Below are 15,137 nucleotides of genomic sequence, written 5' to 3'. Positions count from 1 at the left end.
TCTCGAATGGCGCACCAGTCCTCTCCCTTGCGCAATTTTGCAAGCGAGGGAGCTGTTGAATCTTTCCATGCCACTGCAATGTTTCTCTTGGCCACTAATGTGGCGGTCCCCAAGAGTAGTTTGTCATTACGGGAACCGTCCAATCCATCCGTCACTCCCAGGAGAAGGGCGAGAGGACTAAGGGGGACCGTCCAACCCAGTATGCCACTCAATTCCGCTACAATCAACCTCCAATAGCTGGAGAGGTTAGTGAAGGACCAGGCCATGTGGTAAAAGTCAACTTGTTCTGTCCCACAACGAGGGCATTTAGGGGATGGGAGGAAGCCCAGGAGTAAAATATACCCAGTGAAGTTAGTAAATTTGAATGAGATGGAGCCTGGCTGACATGGTTAATACCCTTGGGGCCATCTGTGCATCTCTCCAGTCTTCTTCCTCTAATGAGCGAACCCACTTTTCCCATCTGGTCATGAGGGAGTCTAAGGTGGATGGGGTGTTGTTTATCAGTAATCGGTAGATTCAAGATATTACCCCCTTCCCCAGGTTTCCCATGAGGATCTTAGCTTCCATAGGACCCGGGATTTCAGAGCGGTACGGAACGTGGAGGGTCAAGTCATGGCGCAATTGGAGGTATCTGTAAAATTGGGTTTGGGTTGTAGGTAATATGTTTGCTGCAGCTCTTGGAAGGAGGACAAGTGCCCACCCCTCCACACGTCCCCCAAGCGAGTGATCCACATGAAATCCCATTTGTGAAAGCCTACTAATGTACCAACCTCCCACAGCTAGGTGCCGTGCCAAAGGGATGTCTGTTGTGTAATTTTGCGGTCCCACTGAGTGTGCCGCAGTGCGGATTGCCATGCTTGGAAAGTCGTACGGATGACTGCTGGCAAAGTGTGAGAAACTGATGCCCCATACAACATGGCCTGAGTCCGTGGGAATCCGAGGCTCTCCAATTCTGGCTGATAGGCCGGATCCGGCCATCCACCATTGAATCAGTCGTGAATCACCAGGAGGCGTGTGGCCAGGTAGTACAGGAAGGGATTTGTCATTTCCATTCCCTCATCATATGGGGGCAGTTGGCAATGTGTGAGAGCCAGACGTGATCGTGAGACACCCCTGAGAAAAGTCGTGAGCACTCCATCTACTCCTCGGAACCAGTTGCAAGGGAGGTGAAGCAGGAGATTCAGGAGCACATATAGGAGGTGGAGCAGAACCATCATTTTGAAGAGGGCGATCCTGCCAAGGGGGTTGAGCGGAAGGGTGTGGCAACGATGGAGATTTCTGTATGTTTGAGCAGTGGGCTGACATTGAGGCTCTAAGTCAGCTCCAGGAAAAGGGCCACCCACAGACCGAAATATTTAAAGGAACGTCTCTGTAAGGGAATTTGTGTTTGCCAGTCCACACATTCCTGTGACGCGTGAAGGGCCACCAAGCTGGATTTAGCCAGGTTAAGATGCAGACCTGGTGCTCCCCCAAAGGATTGGAGTATATGAAGGCACCTTGGTCTTGATTTGGCCTGATCAGCCAGAAAGAGCAGGACATCGCCTGTATACAGGGCGATCCGTTCTTCATGGGAAACGTGCCAGTGCCACGCCTTTATCTGTTCGTCCGCATCTATGATACAGGCCAAGGGCTCTATCACTAGAGCAAACAGGAGATGGGAGAGATGGCTCCCCTGTCGGATTCCCCTCCTGATGGGGAAGGCGTCTGACAATGCCCCATTCACAAGGACCCTGGCAGATGGGTTGGAGTACAGGACTCCTACCAGTTTCCGGTAATGAGGACCAAAACCCACCTGCTCCAGCACACTCCCCAAGAAGCTCCAGTCAACCGTGTGATAGGCCTTTTCAAAGTTAAGTAGCACTGAGGCTAAGTACGGTGTGAAAAGATGTGGGTGAGCAAGGGCCACATGGAGGCGTCTCAGGCACTGTTGGGTGCTATGATGCGGCATGAAGCCTCATTGATCCTGGTGTATGAGAGCGCAGATCACCCGCTTCAGGCGGGTGGTGAGAATCGTAGCATAGATTTTATTCTCAGTATTAATTAAGGAGAAGGGGCAGTAGTTCGAGCATGAGGCTGGGGGAGGGTCCAGTTTGGGTATAACCACAATGATGGCTGTGTCGGTGACAGGGGGAAAGGTGCCTCTTTCCAGCACCTCATCAAACAGGGCATGGAGCTGTGGGATCAGAATCTCCCGGAACAGCGCGTAGTATTTCGCCGGCAGCCCATCCGGTCCAGGAGTCTTGCGGGTAGCCAGTGCAGATCTCCTCTGGAGTAATTGGCTCTTCCAAAGCATTAGCGTCCCTTTCTGGGAGCTGCGGAGGGGGGCCATTCTGCAGGAAGAGGGAGCCAACGGTTGAGTCACGTGGGCGGTCTGCTGTGTAAAGTCCGGCATAATAGTTAGTGAAGGTCTGCGTGATATCTGCGGAGGTGCAAAAGACCTGCCCTCAGGGGTCTCGAATCTCAGGGACTATCCGGTTAGCCAGGGGGTGTGTAGCGAGCCAATGAAGCAATTTACCATTCTTGTCTCCCAACCATAGACCCCGGTCACCGAAGATCGCCAGATCATCTTGGTAAATTTAAGGGAGATAGTCCTAATCTCTTCCTGTACTACGTGAAGCTGCCAGCGATCTGCTTCTGTGTTTGCTGTAGCCACCGCCATTTCGAGACGGATGGCTCTGGCTTCAAGTTGGGAGAGATGATGGTCATGGATCCACCATCTATGCCTAAGGAACCCCTTGACATACCCACGGATTGTGGCCTTACCCGCCACCCAGAGTGTCCCCTAAAGTTGGACAGTGCGCTCATTGGTGTGAAAATAATGTTTCAGTTTACCCTCAATCTCTTGTTTATAATCTGGGTCCTGAAGGAACCATGCATTCAATGTCCATATAGGGCTGCAGCAGGAGTCAGGAGTGGTCTGATACGCCTCCCACCAGGATTTGGATCTCTGTAACTGACCTGCAATACGGGGCTGGCATGAAGATGAGGTCAATGTGGGAGTGGGTATTATGTTAGATCAATACATGCATGTATTGCAGTGTCGTATGGTGCCAAATTCACCAAACATCGCAGAGGCACAGTGTGGAGGATCAGTCTCCAAGACGCTCTGCCCCTGCTTTTCTATGGGAGACAGTGAGCCTGTGGCATCTTTAGCAGGTACGTGGATGCATTGAAGTCTCCTCCAATCACTGTCGAACAGTGAGGGAGGGAGGATATTGTCGCTACTGCTACTTGGAGAGTGGAATCTAGGTTTGCCAGTGGGGCAAAAATTGACATCAGGTTGATGGGAGCATCCCCAAGGGTACCTGTGAGGGTGGCAAAATGGCCCTGAGGGTTGCGTACTGTGTGGGCCGGTGTGAACGGAAGGGAACATCGCAGAAGTATTGCCATACCAGTGAACCCTGAGTGCCACAACCTGTCGAATCACTGACGCACTACAAAGGGACACCTATTTCTCATCAGGTGTGTCTCCTGCAATAAAAGGACATCTGGGTGGGTCCGCCGTGCATATTTTAAAATCGCAGTACGTTTAATTTTATCTAAGAGTCCTTTAACGTTCCATGAGAGGACTCTGAGGGGTTCGCTCCCGGTATAAGGTTGCGTCATTATAGTAGGGTTGCAACATGTGGGGCCAGAGGTCTGGGGTGCTTAGGCGTTCCCAAGGGTTAGGTCTTGTGGGCGGCTGAGGGCAGTCAGCTGTGTCATTTGGACTGGGCAGGAAGAGATCGATAGCATTGTGCACAGTGTCGCAGGGAAACAGATTAACACAAACCAAATCAGAATCAGGGGAGAACAGTCCCTACCCTGTGTCCCAACCAACCCCACTCCCCATACTTCCCCAGTTGAAGCATCTGTTGCCCGGTAAACAGAGACTAGGAGTGCAAGAAAAACCTAGCTAAGGTAGCATGGTGTGGGTCGATGCATTTGGCCCCTCTACAATTAGGGATTCACACTCATCCGGATTAAGTTGTTAGTACTTAAGATCTGATATGGGGGCTGTGTGAAAGGTCGGTGTCTGCAAACATTGGCCCCGGAGAGTCTGTGGAGCACCATATGGGTGTCGGGTCAGGTCTCTCAGCGTTCTCCCGGGAGCTTGCCGGTTCCCGAGATCTCAACGATCTGCTCTTCTCCTGGGGGGAACCTGCAGGCGAGGTGAAAGTCACTCCACAGGATTTGCGTCTTCTGCAAGACCCTGTGCATCTCACAAGGGCACCTGCTGTCTTGCCAAATCGCAGACCCCTCTGGGCCCCAGGATGAGGGGCACACGTCAGCGTGCAGACTTGGCGCTTCTCAGTCGCCCAGGTCCATGCGGCCTCCGGCATATCAAAGAAGTGTGTCCTGTTCTGGGATATCACCTTGAGGTGGGCCGGGAAGAGAATACTGTATTGCAGATTGAGGGCCTGTAGCTTCTGTTTTCCCTGAGTGTATGATCTTCTTTGGGCATGGACTTCTTTGGTGTAATCAGGGAAGATCATATTTTGGGCGCCGTTGTGGAACAACTCTGGCCGGGAGCGAGCTTCCTGCAAGATGGCGTTGGGGTCTTTAAAATTCAGAAACCTTGCTATTATTGGCTGAGGTGGGGCTCCTGGTGGAGGCTTGGATGCTAGTGCTCAGTGGGCACTCTCCACCACAAACCACAATGACAGGGCATTCGGGAACATGCAGGATTTAATCCAGTCTTCGATGAAGGTGTTCATTTGCAAGGGTTCTGTCCACTCAGGAAGACCCACCAGGCGAAGATTATTTGGACTCGATTGATTTTTGGCATCCTCTGCTTGCTTATGAAGTTCAGACGTGTGGTATAGGAGCTGCCTTACTTGCGCCTTCAGAGCGGAGAATTCATCTTCAACCTTCGTGTTGCGGGATTCCGTTTGGGTGATGCAAGCAGTTGCATTACGGGGGTACTGTGGAATGAGGGACATGTCCACTTAAACCTCCCCGATCTTAGTCTCCATTGACTCCTGAGAGGTCTTGATGGACTGCAGAATGGTAGCCAAGTCAACTTCTAAGGGGGTAACCGCAGGAGGTGCAGTCTCACCATGACCGGGGCCATTGATTGCGTACTGCTCCATCCGGTCAACATGGGTTTGGCCACTCTGTCCTTCCCCATAGTTGCTCAGTCTACCTCATCACGTCTTCGTCACCTTGACTAGGAGATGTTGGCCGGTTTATCCGTGCGAGAGGGTCCCGCTGACTCAATAAGGTCCCTGCAGGCTGTGGAGTTGAGAGTGCCTGGGCCACTGTGTCCATCTGTCCTGATTGGGATTCAAAGGATTAGGAGACACAACTGCGGTACCCCCAGGACAGGGGTGACGACTGGCTAATCTCTCTTGGTGGCGCACTGGATATTGTGAGGGCCCAGACACACTGAAGTAACGATTTAGGGGACTGCTTGGGTCTGCTCGGGATCCTAGTGCCCCTTAGTTGTCATGGGCTGATGCAGCTCCCATCCACCTCGCAATGTCGCACACCTAGGGCCAGACCCCAACCCGGGCGCAGCCCAGTTCCTGTGTCACCTGTCTGTCAGTGCTGGTACCAGGGAACTTAGTGTCACCGCTATCTCAGACTCGCCTTCTGTGCAGAACTCTATGTGGTGGGGGATAGGATGGCCTTTTCCACGGGCAGGTCGCGGGCCAAGTTGCATGCACTTACCCACCTCAATCTTGACGTGTTCAGGTTCCACCGCGACGGGCCCGAAGTGGGTCCACAACTGCTTCAGGCGTCCACCCACCTAAGTCCGCAATAGGCAACTCGCCGAGGCCTAGCAGCTTTGTCCTGCCAATCGCAGGCTGAGAGCCGCAGGGCTGCCCCAGGTCATCAATATACCATCTGGAGGGTGGAGGCTTCAGGCCACCTCGCTGCCAGGGTGTCAGGCAGTACCAGTGACATAGTGTATAGACCCTCTGATTGTGTGTCGGGCAGCACCCTTGGCGTCCAAGGAGGAGTCGGGGAAGACAGGGCTTGATCCTGAAGGGGCTCACCGCGGGACCTCCGGGCTTCTATGTGGCAGCCGGCGGGAGAGCCACACATCGCATCACTCATCCACTCCCTCAAGGCACCCTGCCAATCACAGGTTGGCTGCCTCTACGGCCGCTGCAGCTGTAGGCTGTCACTCCAATATCCAGCGATCGCAGGTCCCAGAGGCCGGGTGCAAGCCAGTGTTGGTCTCCGTAGAGCATGGGGAGGCAGCTCCGGCACTATTTTAGCAGATCCAAAGGGGGCAGGACTCGACAGCACTCAACAGCAGGGGAGCATGCCACCAGACCACAGGTCCCACAGGCAATGTATTGCACCCAGGTCCAAATCCCACAGCAGCCACCGAACCGCTCGGGCGCGCTGCCAGCTGTGGATCCGTTATCTTTGTACATGCTTGTCGAGGGCAGATAAGGATCGCCACCGACTTTAGGTGCAGCACGGGAGCTCCGCCACCTCTTGAAGGGTCCCCTTTCCACCTCATAGGACTGTGTGAGCACCAGCAGTTCCTGTCAGGGGCAGGCCCCCATTCCAGGTGCCGCGGCTCCCTCAGGCTCACAGAGCCGCTTCGGGCGATATCGTGGAAGGACCCACACGCCCCTAGGGGCAGCAGGCTAGTCCGCAGGGCTCTGGTGCACTCCTCTGCCCCTGGAATCACGGAAACGGCCTCTGGATGATGAGCCAAGCCGCCGCCATTTTGACCCATTTGGGGCTGTTCCTCAGGTTGCTACCACCAGCTTCCCTACTTGCCATAGGTGCTTATTTGTCATTGGGTTGCTGCACGACAGGGCGTCTTGAAGCTGGAAGTGCCCCAGTTGAAAGGATGCCAATGGATGAGTTGCAGGATGGAGACAGATTGTAAAGGGGTCCAGGGCACTCTTAGAGTGTGACCGCCATCTTGGCTCACCAAGCCACGCCCACTTTCTTTATTATTAGGGCAGGAAACCATGCATAATGCATTGAACACCAACAATCGTACATGTTTGTGGACATTAATCAACACTTTGCAGGTAGGTTCCCACTTTGAAAAGGTGTGCCAACCTACTACAAACCCAACAGTTGCCAGTGGAAGGGGTTTCTCGGCAGGAAAAGCTATTGCACACTTCTGCATGATTGACTCGGGAATTATTTTCTTTAACTCTCTGCTCTACCCCTGACTACTTACCTATTGGCAAGTACATTTAGCACTGAAGTGTACCATGATATCTTTTCCCCTACCTATACCATATTGCTTCTATGATAACCCAGTACCTCTTCTTCCACCTATCCTACTGCCTCTGTCTCTCCCATATCCTAGTTTCTCTAACCTGGCTAGACCCTAGTACAACTACACCTATATTCCTTCATCCCCAACTTATTTCTTAGTATCTTTGCACCTACCTATAGTCTTCTCCCTCTCCCACACCCTAGTGACACTACTCCTGCCTATACCATTGCAAAGTTACCCCTGCTTATACCGTAGAACCTCTACCCCCCACCTATACCTTAGTACTGCTATCCCTACCCGTACCTACCACATAAGGCTCTGCCATCACCTATACTTTAGTACTCTTACCCAGCCTCTACACCAGACACTACTTTCGCTTATATCCTAGTAACTCCAAATCCTTATTATCTCTTTCCATTCATCCATCTGTTACTCCTGACCCTTTTCTCCTTACTTGTTTTCTTGTGCCATTTTCTTGTATCCCTTGTTCCCTTACTAACGTGTTTTTATTTATTGAATGGCATGGTATTTTTAAGGAAGGGGTCTTCTTCATTTTTCAAAATTTCACAACAATCTGGTCATCATACTGGTGTTCAGCATTTTATTTCTTCTGCAAAATGAGGTATGACTGTTCTAGATTTACAGGAGTATACCTGCTGGACACTCTCTGAATTTCAAACAGTTGGAAAAGAAATTACTGACTTTTACCTACCCCAAATAGTCAGAAATTTATGAAGGAAAGTTCCAAGAGTAGTATTCTGACTCTTGCAATCAGGGCTTTGTGATTGAGGCCATTTGTCTCTTACATTGATAATGACTTCCCAGTACAGAGCTTTCCGATTTACGCATCTTTAACTATTGTAGTTGTTAAATATGACATTACCTATTGCTGCCCTTTCATAGAAATGAAACTTTCTGTGCAGTCCGTGCAGTATAGTCCTATGAAAAGCTTTTTCGAAAACTACAAGCTGAAAAACAAGCCTGTTAAAATGTAAGTTATGTTGAAGATAAGTACAGGTATTCTTCTAGTGATATTTATCTCATTGTACCTACAATGTATCTTTGTTTATAATGAAGAGTTGCAGAATTGTATAGATATTTGCTAATGGGAAGGAGGAAGGGACATCTTGGAACCATGATAACAAACATCAATCATTCATTTTCGAAACAAACCCACATATTCACATCATATTAACATTTTTTTCACATCAATGCCGAAATCTCGTTATAAATGTGGAATTCCAAGAGCAAAGGGACAAGAAGAAAGTCATGAAGACAAGGGCAAACTAAGAATCACAACTACAGGGCCAAAAATGTAAGTTTGACAAAATGAGTACTGTGAGACGGCTACAAAGATTCCTTGTAAAAGCATACAAGATAGCAGGTTCACACTAGTCGTTCTGCTACTCTGCATTTCCCCATTAGGCTGCAGGCTGAGGGGTCTCCCATTGCCCAAGCATGTCCCTGTTGCTCCATTCTGTTTGAGGTAACCTATAGTGTGTGGTGCTGGTTTGAACATGTTTATTACCAATATTTGTTCTGGTTTCCAGTCCAGCTCTATTAAAGATAGGGATAATTGACTTGCCATCGGAATCCTCACAATAAGTGGGATAGCAGATTACCTCGTCATCCTTCCTTGTCCCCATCCTTTTCTCACGAGAAGGCCCACTTCCTTGGAAGGTACTTCATAGCACATAACATTTGTTTTTAAAACTCTCCCCTTTAGTTGTATCCTGTGAAATGGGAACTTGGCCACATTCCTCCTGTTTTTATTTTCTGTATGTCTGTGCTCACTTCTGTGTACATATTAGAGGTACGGCGCATACCCTTTTCCTTTCCTGGATCCTGTGACTTTTGCTTTTACATTGCACTCTTGTGGCGTAGCGCAGGTTCGAGATGGACAGGCGCTCTCTGGGAGACCTCTTTCAGTTCCTGGCTGGGCAAGTAGTGGAAGGAGGGAGGGTTTGATGGACTAAGAATCTTTTTGTTTGATTCCTCCTGGGGTGAGTATCTGAAAGTGGGACAGCTTCAACCATGGGAAGAAGTCCCCATGCACTTTTTCCAGTTGAACTTTGATGGCCCTCCAGTTTTTGGGAAGTGCAACATGTATTGCCATAGTGTTAGAAATATTCTGGATGCAGAGCAGTATTGCGTGTGCACTCCTCTGGGCCTCACATAAGGGTGAATTGGGATAAAGGTAAGTCACTGGTCTGTGGTGTGTGTGAATTTTCGTTCTGGTTCTCACTGCTTGCCCTTTGTCTTTAGAGATGGGTGAAGCGTTTTCTAGTAAACACAGCAGGAGAGATGCTTCTTCCACTTACGAGCCTCCTCTCTTCCACTAGATTCAGGTGTGCTAAGAACTCTCTGACCTCATGCTATAGACAGACAAGTTGCTTTCCAGAATGGTATTCAATCTTTGTTGAACAAAAAGCCTATTACTCCAATTCCTCAGAAGGAGCTGAGCTCAGGGATCTATTAAGTGTATCAACAGAGTATGCAGTTACTCAAGAGAAGCAGAAGAGAGAATATGCGGTCGGTAAATTGTCCAAGGGAACGGACAGGGGAAGCCACTCCTTTATGAACTAAGGCGCTCGCACACACTTATCGGAGTTCTTTTATTCCAAAGCTATTATGTGAAGTGGGGGTGTAAGGCCATGAGGTGCAGATAGGTGTAGTGAAGGGCATAGGAAGTAGTTCTCTGAAGCAAGTTGTAATAGGTGAGTCTACTTGTCTGAATAAAAACAATGGTGGTTAACAGTAGAGACAATGATCTCTGGTAGCACAGGGGTCTATTCTCATATCTTTCTGGTGCTAATGATCTCAAGAGAATTCAGGCTGGTTATCAACTTAAGTGTGAATCAATTCTATCAGACAATCCATTTCAAGACAGACACACTGTAGAATATTATTGCCTTGAGTTTTACTGTGGAGTTTCTTGCAGCTTAGGATCTAAAGGATGTTTATCTTTATATCCCCATGTGTCAGGGCCATCAGAAATTCCTATGATTTGCAGTGATACTGTTAGATTATCAGTTCAAAGACTTTACCTTCAGTCTAAAACCAGCCCGAGACTTTTCGCCAAGGTCTTGCCGGCAGTGCTCCACTTCAAGGGCATCAAAGTCCATCTGTTCTATACCTGGACAATCGGTTGATTCATGCAAAGAACAAAATAGGGAACTTGCACCATGTGTAAACAGTTTGCTAAACGTTGAGCTTGAGTTTCTTATTAACCTAGCCAAGGTTAACTCCTGCTCAAGAATTTAGAATTCACTTGAACATGATGAAATGAAAAATGTTTTTGTATAGCGCATGGCTACCCGGAAGCATCCCATCGCTGCAGAGGTGGATAGACGAACAGGTGGGATTATGGGAATAGCCATGTCTTCAGATGTTTGCGAAATGTTGAGTAGTTAGCTTCCTTGCGGATAAAGAGAGGAAGGGAGTTCCAAAGCTTAGGGGCATTGTAAGAGAGAAGGCGGCCCCCTGTCCGGGCCTTCTTAATTCTGAGGACCTCAGCCAGATGGAGTTCATCTGAACGGCGGCTTCTGATGGCTTTGTATGGTTTGATAAGGTTTTTGATGATAGTAGGACCCTTGTCCTGAAGGCTTTTATGCGCGATACAGAGGGCTTTGAAATGTATTCTCTCCTGTATCGGGAGCCAATGAAGTGCTCTTAGGGCAGGCTTGGCCGAGCAGCGTTTTTTTGTGCCCGTGAGAAGTCTTGCCGCCGAGTTTTGGACCACCTGTAGTTTAGAAATGACTGAGTTGGGGGCACCCAGGTAAAGGGCATTACCGTAGTCCAGCCTGGAAAGGATAAGTGCCTCAATTAGTAGCTTTCTAGAGTGGCAAGGTAGAAGAGGAAGTACTTTTCGTGCGGTACGTAGCAGACCATAGCAGGTTGCGGCGGTTTTTCTGGCTTGGGTTCTAAAGGTCAGATCGTGGTCGAGCCAGATGCCCAGGCTCTTTATTTCCTGTCTTGGTGTTTGTGCAGGCCCCATGCAAGTCAGCCACAGAGTGTTAGGATTCAAAATTGCTTGGTTGCCCAACAGCATGAGCTCAGTCTTGTCACCATTGAGTTTGAGGTGGGATGAGCTCATTCAGCTAGCGACTTCTTTGAGACAGGAGCACGGGTACGTGGGGAGCTGCTCTGCCTGGTTCAATGCCACGATAAGCTGGGTGTTGTCCGCGTAGGTAACTAGTTGAATTCCAAAAGGGGCTACTATCTCTGCTAGTGGAGACATGTAAATGTTAAAAAGTGTGGGGCTCAGAGACGAGCCCTGGGGAACCCCACATTGGAGCGGCACTGGTTGGGACCGGGTGTTGGCTTCGAATACCTGGAAGAATATTTCTTCCAGGAATGATTTCAACCAGGACAGGGCCATAACTGTCACTCCCACTTTTTTGAGACGGTGTACCAAGATGCGGTTCACCGTGTCAAAGGCTGCACTTAGGTCCAGGAGGATGATGGCTGAGGACCCTCCCGAATCAAGAATCTTTCTGGACTCCTCCGCCACTGCTATCAGTGCAGTCTAGGTGCCCTGGCCAGGGCGGAAACCAGTCTGAGATGAGTGGAGCAGTTTAGTGGTTTCGAGGTGCACAGAAAGTAGGCGATTGATGTATTTCTCAGCGACCTTGCTAATTCCAGGGAGTAAGGAGATGGGACGGTAATTGCCCATCTCCGTGGGATCTAAGTGTTTTTTATTAATAACGCCTTTACCATGGCATTCTTCCAGTCTTGAGGGACTGAGCCCGACGCCAGAGAGGCATTGATTAAGTTAGTGATGGGAGAGATGATGGAGGATGTTGCCAACTTCAGGATGTTGAGGGGGCGGGGTCGAGCGGAGAGCCGCTCTTGATCGAGTCTAAGATAGGGGGGAGAAGTTTCTCGGTGAGTGGAACGAATGATTCTAGGTAAGGGGTGTTGGTCTGAGGTTCTGGTTCTAAGAGCTCAGTGTTAGTGAGTGGGAGGAGGTTAAGAATATTTTGGATTTTGGTGGAGAAGAAGCCTGTGAATTCCTCGCATCGGAGGGCAGACGGGTCAGGAACTGCGGGGGGGGGGGTCAGGAACTTTCATAAGTTTTTTAAGATCCAAAATATTTCTCTGGAAGAGTTGGAGGAGGCAAGGATTTTATCCTCGTAATAGGCAGCCTGGGTTGCTTTTAGTACGGCTTTATAGGAGGCAATGGACGCCCTGTATTCTGTTTTTTTTTGCTTGCAAAGTTTTTTCTCCATACTCGTTCTAGTCTTTTGCACTGCTGTTTCAGTTTGCGGAGTTCGAGGGTGAACCAGGGGGATTTATTGGTTCAGTTTTTTTTTTTGTATTGTTTTTCTGGGCAGTACTACATCTAGTGAATTCTTCATCCACGAGGAGAACTTTCTGTTGGCTACTGAGGGGTCGGGGTCGTATGTGGGTATGGTTAGTTCCAATTAACGGGTCCAGTCCTCTACGATCAATTTGGGCCAGCGGCGAGCTTGGATGTGTGATGCTAGCGCGTGAGAGCGTGGGGAGGACGGGTGCCACGAGAAAGGGACTAGGAAGTGGTCTGATCAAGGGAGGGGGATGGGCTCCTTCCCTTTTAATTCTGCTATGCTTTAAAAAATAGGGTCCAGAAGAAGACCTTTTGTGTGAGTGGCTTGGTGAATCTTTAGATGTAACTGGTAGGCTGCGAGATCGTGAGCAAGGTCGCCGGCCACTTTGTCTAAGGGGTCATCAAAATGAAAATTGAAATCTCCAAGAAGGCTAAAATTGGGCGATGCACTTGCAAGATTTAGGACAGTTTCAAGTAGCGAGCTGCAGAATTGGCCCTGTGCTCCAGGGGGGCGGTAAAGGAGAATGCTAGCAAAAGTGAGTGAGGGGGTGAATTCGATGGAAAATTGGGCATTTTCGCAGTCTAGGAGGGGGCTATCCAAGATGCGGCAGATTAAATGGTCTTTATAGATGATAGCGATCCCGCCGCCCTTACTACTTGTTCTATCTACGTGCTGAATCAGGTAAACAGGAGGGAGCGCTTGAACAACGTCTGGGTCTGAACTTGGTAATAGCCAAGTCTTCGTGAGGAACAGAACATCTAGTTCTGTGTCTTGTAATAGTAGTGAGATTTCTGTAGTGTGTTTTGGCATGGATCTGCAATTCAGCAGAGCCATGTTAAACTGATACCCTGCCGAAAGGTGGTGACTTGCCATTGAAGGCAGTTCATATGGGCAGTGTAGACACTTGTCCAGCGATTTCTCCATAGAGATAGAGTGGATGCAAAGTGGGTTTGGGGCTTTCATAATTTGAAATAGTTTTTCCTTGGAGTATCGGAGGGAGGCTGGAGGGGATGAGGCAGGGGTTCTGGGCCCTAGGCCCGGTCTGGCGCGGACGGGCGCAGACGGGCTTGCCTTTGGCGCACCGCCGGTGTTTCTGTTGCGCGCGTCCCCGCTCCACTGCGCACTCCGCAGTGCCTGAGATTTATGTAGTCGAGTGGGGACTAGACCGCCAACCCTCGATTCGCCGGAAGTAGCCTCACTCCACTCAATCGGGATTGGGATCAGTGGTGGACCGGGGAAGCGACCGGAAGGATTGCACAAGGTGAAGCCTTAATGGAATCAGGTATTTTACTCGTGATAGTTGGAGCTTTAAAAAGGTTAAAAAGGTTTTGTGCAGCAATTGGTAATAGTGACAAGTTAAAATTACAATATACTAGCAACAAGCGCAGGGCAGTGTAACAGCACAAACACAAACACGGTAGCACAGCAGTACCACTACCTCATGCACATCCGCTTTCAGATGGAAGTAGGTTTGCTGTCCTTGCTGGTGTCATCCGTACCCATGTGTCAGTTCCCCTGTATAAGCAGCACGCCTCTGCCAGGAGATAGATGCAGATACCAGTGGCGGTTTCTCTTTGAGGGCGTCGGGGCTCCGCCCCAGGTACATTTTTTCATTTGCAAGAGAAGAATAGAGATCACATTTATTTAATAAAAAAAAAATCCCGAAGAACACAGGGCACGGTCTCAGAGTCTGCAGTAGTCTGCCCACTCACCAATACCTCCGTGCCAGCTCCGCTGTTCACACTACGTCACATCACGTGACTGAGTGATTGCTTTGCTGCTCCCGTGCCCAAAGGAGCCTGCTATGTGTTTTCCGGGCCGACAACCTCACAGCCCTGAAGGCTGTGATGTCATCAGCTCGGCAAAGACCTAGCTGCAAGGCCCAGTCTCCACCCCCTGATGGCGTGGAGGTTAAGTTAGCCCCGGGCGTTTTTAATACAAGCCCGGGATCGCTAACTCTCCACGTCAATCAGAGAGTGGAGGAGAGCTTGCCATGGTGTCACCCCACCCCTTCCCAACTCGTCACAGGGCGTGGTGGGACCCACCCTGTGACGAGTTGGGAAAGGGTGTGGCAGGCGGGCAGCCAAGGAGTCGAGTGACCGTCTGCGCAGGCTCAGACTGCTTCCCGCGCGCGTGAGTCGGCAGTTGGAGGAGTGGCAGCCATTTTATCCAGACGGACGGTCACAGACTGCATTAGAGCGGAGCGGAAAGCCGGGGTCGAGGAGCCTCAGTCAGTCTGTCCTGAAGGAAGCGGACCGGTCGTGCCCTGCAGCAGCAGCTAGTCCATGTGGTTGCAGGCTGCCAGGTTGCTGTCCGGAGTAGACTTGTGAACTCGGGCAGTTCACCAGGTAAGGCCCCCAGGCGGGCAGTTTTTAACTTATAGGCCTGCGTGTGTTAGTCTACTCTCTCTGATGGTGGAGCGGAGGAATAAGGGGAGATAGTTTGGCTTATTATGTAATCTTTCTTATCTGTGGCAATAGTGTTAGTACAGGCCAGCCGCGCCAGAACAGATAATGCAGTGCGCGCAATTCACTTCAGACATTTGCTGCACTCCGTCCTACGAACGTCCTCGACGGGTATTTATCCTTCAGCGAGAGAACAATGAGTGAAGAGAATGTAAACGAAATGTAAACCACGACGCAATGCAA

General features: G+C 49.9%; 1 protein-coding gene across 1 annotated transcript in view; it reads right to left on the bottom strand.

Moving 5' to 3' along the window:
* Positions 1-15,137, bottom strand: part of RXFP1 (relaxin family peptide receptor 1) — a 1,268,256-nt gene that overhangs the window by 73,620 nt on the left and 1,179,499 nt on the right. The gene's annotated exons all lie outside the window — the stretch shown is intronic.

This window comes from Triturus cristatus, chromosome 2_2 (assembly GCF_964204655.1).
Source record: "Triturus cristatus chromosome 2_2, aTriCri1.1, whole genome shotgun sequence".
Lineage (NCBI taxonomy): Eukaryota > Metazoa > Chordata > Amphibia > Caudata > Salamandridae > Triturus > Triturus cristatus.
Note: the sequence above shows the minus strand (reverse complement) of the source record. Positions and strands in the feature narration are given on the sequence as shown.